Source organism: Pristiophorus japonicus, chromosome 15 (genome assembly GCF_044704955.1).
Source record: "Pristiophorus japonicus isolate sPriJap1 chromosome 15, sPriJap1.hap1, whole genome shotgun sequence".
NCBI classification, from domain to species: domain Eukaryota; kingdom Metazoa; phylum Chordata; class Chondrichthyes; family Pristiophoridae; genus Pristiophorus; species Pristiophorus japonicus.
The window spans coordinates 93,828,573-93,837,147 of record NC_091991.1 but is presented as its reverse complement, the minus strand read 5'-3'; positions in this window follow the sequence as shown (position 1 = coordinate 93,837,147).

Here is an 8,575-nt window from a genome sequence, read left to right as displayed (position 1 = left end):
AAGCTGAAAAGATGTAGTTCGGAATGTGGCATGCGATTATCAAGGCTGATCATTAAAGTGTTGCAGTCTGAACTGATGCTGTTGCTCAATTGTTTCCTTTGTTTCAAGTGGTACTGGTGTGGTCATGTGGCAGTGGTACTTTCTAAGACAAAACACAAATGTTTCTACCTAAAAGTATAGGATCATCAATGAATGTTGGGAGATGTGGTGAGGGCAGTGTAGACAATGGAGTGTTGTCAATTCCTGGAGAATGTCTGAGTGGTGATTTGCCGATGTACTTCTCTGGATGCTGGGACTCCTCTAAGTCCACATGCTCTGCTTTTTAGCCTCCAGGTCCCTCTGTGCCCACATTGACTGAGCCTGCCTTCTCCAGTGCTCCTGACTTCTCTAGCCTCCTATCCTCTCTTAATCTCTCCCTCCATATAAACTCCCCAAACCATATTCACAGCCAGCCCCTCTGCTTTGCCACCTCCCGTGGCTTCACTACACCCATCGTGTCAATTGCAGATAAGGCCATCTCTGACCACTTCCTTGTATCATTCTTCACCCACATTCCCCTGCCACTGCCTGCCCCCACCACCCCGCAACCCGACCTCCTTCTGTGTCCGCCCCTGGAAAAAACTCTCTCCTGACTCTCTTACAACTGCACTTATCAACTCCCAACTGTTCAGCCTTTGGCCCTCCATTCACCATCACATTACTGCAGCTACCGACCTGCTCAATCACACCCTCACCTCCACCTTTGATGCTCTAGTCCCCGTTAAAATGATTACTCTCTCACATTGGCCATTCCCCCTGGTATGGTCCTCATCTTTGCTCCCTTAAGTCCAAGGGACGCAGACTTGAACGGATATGGTTTACCCATTCACCGCCAGACCTGTCTGGACCACATAAAGCATTATCGGGTCCTGGTCTCCTCTGCCAAAATCACTCACTATTCCAGAATCATTCTGGAATAGTGAGCGATTTTAGAATCATTCTGGAATAGTGAAGATAAATCCTGGCTTCTATTCTCCACTGCTAACCATCTTTTAAACCCCTCTCCCCAGCCTCCACCCTCACCTCCGACAATAAGTGTAAGGAGCTCATGGACTTCTTTGTCTCTAAGATTGAGACCATTTGTTCGGTCGGCTCTGGCTCTTCTTCCCTTTCTACCCCTAGCCCACCAGGCCAAACTTCCTCTAAGGAAGTCCCCTGCCCTAGCCCTGACCTCACATCCTTCTCCAGTTGCTCTCTGATCTCCCCTCATGATCTTTCTGAGCTCATCCTGTCCATGAGATCCACTTCCTGCTCCCGTGACCCTATTCCCACCAAACTGTGACCACCCAACTTCCTTTTCTGGCTCCCATGTTAGCTGACATTGTTAACGGTTCTCTCTCCTCAGGTTCTGTCCCCCTCTCCCTCAAATCTGCCTTCATCACCCCTCTCCTCAAAAAAAAACCCTGGACCCCTCCGCCCCAACTTCAACCTCCCTTTCCTCTCCAAAGTCCTTGAACGTGTTGTCGCCTCCCAAATCCGTGCTCATCTTTCCCGCAATTCCATGTTTGAATCCCTTCAATCCGGTTTCCGCGCCTGACACAGTACCGAAACGGCTCTCATCAAAGTCACAATTTACATCCTTTGTGACTGTGACAAAGGCAAACTATCCCTCCTCGTCCTCTTGACTTGTCTGCAGCCGTTGACACTGTTGACCACTCTATCCTTCTCCAACGCCTCTCCACCATCATCCAGCTGGTTGGGACTGCACTCGCCTGGTTCCATTCTTATCTTTCTAATCGTAGCCAGAGAATCACATGCAACAGCTTCTCTTCCCACTCCCGCATCGTTACCTCTGGTGTCCCCTAAGGATCTATCCTCAGCCCCCTCCTATTTCTCATCTACATGGCGATATCATCCAAAAACACTGCGTCAATATCCACAAGTATGCTAATAACACCCAGCTCTACCTTATACCACTTCTCTCAACCCCTCCATGGTCTCTAAGTTGTCAGACTGTTTGTCCGACATCCAGTTCTGGATGAGCAGAAATTTTCTCCAATTGAATTTGGGACCAAAGCCATTGTTTTCGGTCCCCGCCACAAACTCCGTTCCTTAGACACTGACACCATCCTTTTCCCCAACTTCTGTCTGAGGCTGAACCAGGCTGTTTACACCCTTAGTGTCATATTTGACCCTGAAATGAACTGTCGACCACATATCTGCAGCATATCTAAGACCGCCTATTTCCACCTCAGTAACATCGCCCGTCTCCGCCCTTGCCTCAGCTCACCTACTGCTGAAGCCCTCATCCATGCCTTTGTTACCTCTAGACTTGACTATTCCAATGCACCCTTAGCTGGCCTCCCACATTCTACCCTACGTAAACTACAGATGATCCAAAACTCGGCTGCCTGTGTCCTAACTCGCACCAAGTCCCACTCACCCATCGCCCCTATGCTCACTGACCTACATTGGCTTCCGGTTAAGCAATGCCTCGATTTCAAAATTCTCATCCTTGTTTTCCACTCCCTCCATGGTCTCACTCCTCCCGATCCTCTGTAATCTCCTTCAGCCACCAACCCCACCCCACCCCGAGATGTCTGCGCTCCTCTAATCTGACTTCTTGAGCATCCCTGATTACAACTGTTTAACCAGTGGTGGCCATGCTTTCTGTTGCCTGAAGCTCTGGAACTCCCTGTCTAAACCTTTCTGCTTCCGTGCACCTCTCTTTCCTCCTTCAAGACTCTCCTTAAAACCTACCTCTTTGACCAATCTGCGCTAATTCTACTTATGTGGCTTGGTGTCAAATTATTTATCTAATAATACTCCTGTAAAGCATCTTGGGATGTTTCACAACGTTCAGGCGCAATATAAATACAAGTTGTTGCTGTTATTCGTTTTTTTCCCTTATCATCAATGTTTTCGTCATCCTTTGCTAGTTTCTGAAACTCTCCCAATCTTCAGGCTTACTACTATTCTTCGTAACATTATAAGCTTCTTCTTTCAATCTAATGCTATCCTTAACTTCTTTAGTTAACCTCAGATAGATCATTTTTCCTGTGAAGTTTTTGTTTCTCAATGGAATGTGTTTTTGTTGAGAATTATGAAATATTTCTTTAAATGCTAGCCATTGTCTATCTACCGCCATACCTTTTAATCTATTTTTCCAATTTACCTTAGCCAACTTACATCTCATACCTATGTAGTTGGCTTTATTTAAGTTTAAGACTCCAATTTCGGACTTAGGCAAGTCACTCTCAAACTTCATGTGAAATTCTATCATATTATGATCACTCTGTCCCAGAAGATCCTTTATATGAGATTGCTAATTAACCCTGTTTCATTACACAAGAAAAGAAACAAAAGATGGGTCTCGAAGAGATGTAAATGGGAATGGCAGAATCATCAACAGCTGTTGTCCCGAAAAAGCGGAGTGATTATTTGCAATGCATTTTTGACTGTGCGCATGCGCGTCTGTTTGGTATTGCGCATATGCACTCCATCCAGTCGCACCTGCGCAGTGCATGCCCATGCTTTCCTCGGATCCATGTGGAGAAGGTCAGGGGATCGGGTTTGGTAGCTGAGTAGGGGGAGAGGAGAGAGAATTGAGGGAGGAGAGAAAGAAGGGATCGAAGAGGGAGGGTATAGGGGGATCAAAGACAGAGGGAGAAAGAGAAAATCGGAGGGGGGGGTGAGAGAGAAGATTGAAGTGGGAGAGAGAGTAGATTGGGAGCAAGGAGATTGGGGGCAAGAGCGAGAGGGGATCGGAGGGGGAGAGACAGGGGTTCAGAGAGGGGAGAGAGAGGGAGGAGATTGAAGGGGAGGGAAAGGAGTGATTGGGGGAGAGAGAAGATTGGGACGAGAAAAAGAGGAGATCAAAGGGGGAGAGATAGAGAGAGATTGGAGGGAAGAGCGAGGGGATCAGTGAGGAGAGCAGGCTTGAGGGGCCAAATGATGTTGGTGTGTGTGTGTTGATGTGTGTATCAACATGGATGGGAATGGGAAGTGGTCCACGGCACGTCCCTGGACACCGTGGACCACTTCCCATATCTCGGGAGCATCTTATCAACAAGAGCAGCCATTGACGACGAGATCCAACACCGCCTCCAGTGCGCCAGTGTAGCTTTCGACCGCTTGAGGAAAAGAGTGTTTGAAGACCAGGCCCTCAAAAGTGCCACCAAGCTCATGGTCTACAGGGCTGTAGTAATACCTGCCCTCCTGTATGGCTCAGAGTCCTGGACCATGTACAGTAGACACCTCAAGTTGCTGGAGAAATATCACCAACGATGTCTCCGCAAGATCCTACAAATCCCACGGGAGGACAGGTGCACCAACATCAGCGTCCTCATTCAGGCTAACATCCCCAGCATTGAAACACTGACCACACTCGATCAGCTCCACTGGACAGGCCACATTAATTAGCAATCTTGTTGTGCGAGGCCCCTTGGGGAAGAGTGACCATAATATGGTGGAATTCTACATTAGGATGGAGAATAAAACAGTTAATTCAGAGACCATGGTCCAGAACTTAAAGAAGGGTAACTTTGAAGGTATGAGGCGTGAATTGGCTAGGATAGATTGGCGAACGATACTTAAGGGATTGACAGTGGATGGGCAATGGCAGACATTTAGAGACCGCATGGATGAACTACAACATTTGTACATCCCTGTCTGGCGTAAAAAATAAAAAAGGGAAGGTGGCTCAACCGTCGCTATCAAGGGAAATCAGGGATAGTATTAAAGCCAAGGAAGTGGCATACAAATTGGCCAGAAATAGCAGCGAACCCAGGGACTGGAAGAAATTTAGAACTCAGCAGAGGAGGACAAAGGGTTTGATTAGGGCAGGGAAAATAGAGTACGAGAGGAAGCTTGCAGGGAACATTAAGACGGACTGCAAAAGCTTCTATAGATATATAAAGAGAAAAAGGTTACTAAAGACAAACATAGGTCCCCTGCAGTCAGAATCAGGGGAAGTCATAACGGGGAACAAAGAAATGGCAGACCAATTGAACAAGTACTTTGGTTCGGTATTCACTAAGGAGGACACAAACAAACTTCCGGATATAAAAGGGGTCAGAGGGTCTGGTAAGAAGGAGGAACTGAGGGAAATCCTTATTAGTTTGGAAATTGTGTTGGGGAAATTGATGAGATTGAAGGCCGATAAATCCTCAGAGCCTGATGGTCTGTATCCCAGAATACTTAAGGAGGTGGCCTTGGAAATAGCGGATGCATTGACAGTCATTTTCCAACATTCCATAGACTCTGGAACAGTTCCTATGGAGTGGAGGGTAGCCAATGTAACCCCACTTTTTAAAAAAGGAGAGAGAGAGAAAACAGGGAATTATAGATCGGTCAGCCTGACATCAGTAGTGGATAAAATGATGGAATCAATTATTAAGGATATCATAGCAGCGCATTTGGAAAGAGGTGACATGATAGGTCCAAGTCACCATGGATTTGTGAAAGGGAAATCATGCTTGACAAATCTTCTGGAATTTTTTGAGGATGTTTCCAGTAGAGTGGACAAGGGAGAATCAGTTGATGTGGTGTATTTGGACTTTCAGAAGGCTTTCGACAAGGTCCCACACAAGAGATTAATGTGCAAAGTTAAAGCACATGGGATTGGGGGTAGTGTGCTGACATGGATTGAGAACTGGTTGTCAGACAGGAAGCAAAGAGTAGGAGTAAATGGGTACTTTTCAGAATGGCAGGCAGTGACTAGTGGGGTACCGCAAGGTTCTGTGCTGGGGCCCCAGCTGTTTACACTGTACATTAATGATTTAGATGAGGGGATTAAATGTAGGATCTCCAAATTTGCGGATGACACTAAGTTGGGTGGCAATGTGAGCTGTGAGGAGGATGCTATGAGGCTGCAGAGTGACTTGGATAGGTTAGGTCAGTGGGCAAATGCATGGCAGATGAAGTATAATGTGGATAAATGTGAGGCTATCCACTTTGGTGGTAAAAACAGAGAGACAGACTATTATCTGAATGGTGACAGATTAGGAAAAGGGAAAGTGCAACGAGACCTGGGTGTCATGGTACATCAGTCATTGAAGGTTAGCATGCAGGTACAGCAGGCAGTTAAGAAAGCAAATGGCATGTTGGCCTTCATAGCGAGGGGATTTGAGTACAGGGGCAGGGAGGTGTTACTACAGTTGTACAGGGCGTTGGTGAGGCCACACCTGGAGTATTGTGTTCAGCTTTGGTCTCCTAACTTGAGGAAGGACATTCTTGCTATTGAGGGAGTGCAGCGAAGGTTCACCAGACTGATTCCCGGGATGACGGGACTGACATATCAAGAAAGACTGGATCAACTGGGCTTGTATTCACTGGAGTTCAAAAGAATGAGAGGGGATCTCATAGAAACGTTTAAAATTCTGATGGGTTTAGACAGGTTAGATGCAGGAAGAATGTTCCCAATGTTGCGGAAGTCCAGAACCAGGGGTCACAGTCTAAGGATAAGGGGTAAGCCATTTAGGACCGAGATGAGGAGAAACTTCTTCACCCAGAGAGTGGTGAACCTGTGGAATTCTCTACCACAGAAAGTTGTTGAGGCCAATTCACTAAATATATTCAAAAAGGAGTTCGATATAGTCCTTACTACTAGGGGGATCAAGGGGCATGGCGAGAAAGCAGGAAGGGGGTACTGAAGTTGCATGTTCAGCCATGAACTCATTGAATGGCGGTGCTGGCTCGAAGGGCCGAATGGCGTACTCCTGCACCTATTTTCTATGTTTTTATGTTTCTACATAGTTCGCATGCCAGACACGAGGCTCCCAAAGCAAGTGCTCTACTCGGAGCTCCTTCACATGAAACGAGCCAAAGATGGGCAGCAGAAACGGTACAAGGACACCCTCAAAGCCTCCTTGATAAAGTGTGACATCCCCACTGACACCTGGGAGTCCCTGGCCCAAGACCGCCCTAAGTGAAGGAAGTGCATCCGAGAGGGCGCTGAACCCCTCGAGTCTCAACGCCAAGAACATGCAGAAATCAAGCACAGGCAGCGGAAAGAGCATGCGACAAACCAGTCCCACCCACCCCTTCCCTCAACGACTATCTGACCCACCTGTGACAGAGTCTGTGGCTCTCGTATTGGGCTGTTCAGCCACCAAAGAACTCACTTCAGGAGTGGAAGCAAGTCTTCCTCGATTCCGAGGGACTGCCTACGATGATGATGATGATGCTGGTGTGTGTGTGTGTGTGTGTGTGTGTGTGTGTGTGTGTGTGTGTTGGTGTGTGTGTTGGTGTATGCGGCGTGTGTGTATGAGGTGTGTGTTGGGGTGTGTGTGTGTTTGTGTGAGGTGTGTGTGTTGGGATGTGTGCAGTGTGTGTGAGGTTTGTGTGTTGGGATGTGTGTTTGTTTGTGTGTGTGTTGGGATGTGTGTAGTGTGTGTATGAGGTGTGTGTGAGGTGTGTGTGTTGGGATGTGTGCAGTGTGTGTTGTGTGAGCTGTGTGTTGGGATGTGTGCAGTGTGTGTTGGGATGTGTGTTTGTTTGTGTGTGTGTTGGGATGTGTGCAGTGTGTGTGTGAGGTGTGTGTGTTGGGATGTGTGCAGTGTGTGTTGTGTGAGCTGTGTGTTGGGATGTGTGCAGTGTGTGTTGGGATGTGTGTGTTTGTTTGCGTGTGTGTTGGGATGTGTGTGTGAGATATGTGTGTGTGTGTGTTGGGGTGTGTGTTGGGATGTGTGTAGTGTGTGTTGGGGTGTGTGCAGTGTGTGTGTGTGTGTGTTGGGATGTGTGTAGTGTGTTTGTGTTGGGATGTGTGCAGTGTGTGTGTGTTGGGATGTGTGTTGGGATGTGCGTAGTGTGTGTATGTTGGGATGTGTGTAGTGTGTGTGTGTTGGGATGTGTGTAGTGTGTGTATGTTGGAATGTGTGTAGTGTGTGTATGTTGGGATGTGTGTAGTGTGTGTGTGTGTTGGGATGTGTGTAGTGTGTGTGTGTGTGTGTGTTGGGATGTGTGTAGCATGTGTGTGTGTGTGTTGGGATGTGTGCAGTGTATGTGTGTTGGGATGTGTGTAGTGTGTGTGTTGGAATGTGTGCAGTGTGTGTGTGTCGGGGTGTATGTTGGGATGTGTGTAGTGTGTGTTGGTGTGTGTGTTGGTGTATGCAGCGTGTGTGTGTGAGGTGTGTGTGTTGGGGTGTGTGTTTGTTTGTGTGAGGTGTGTGTGTTGGGATGTGTGCAGTGTGTGTGAGGTGTGTGTGTTGGGATGTGTGTGTTTGTTTGTGTGTGTGTTGGGATGTGTGCAGTATGTGTTGTGTGAGGTGTGTGTTGGGATGTGTGCAGTGTGTGTTGGGATGTGTGTAGTGTGTGTTGGGGTGTGTGCAGTGTGTGTGTGTGTTGGGATGTGTGTCGTGTGTGTTGGGGTGTGTGTGTGTATGTGAGAGAGATGTGTGTGTGTGTTGGGATGTGTGTAATGTGTGTTGGGGTGTATGCAGTGTGTGTGTGTGTGTATGTGTGTGTTGGGATGTGTGTAGTGTGTGTGTTGGGATGTGTGCAGTGTGTGTTGGGATGTGTGCAGTGTGTGTGTGTGTGTGTGTGTGTGTGTTGGGATGTGTGTAGTGTGTTTGTGTTGGGATGTGTATAGTGTGTG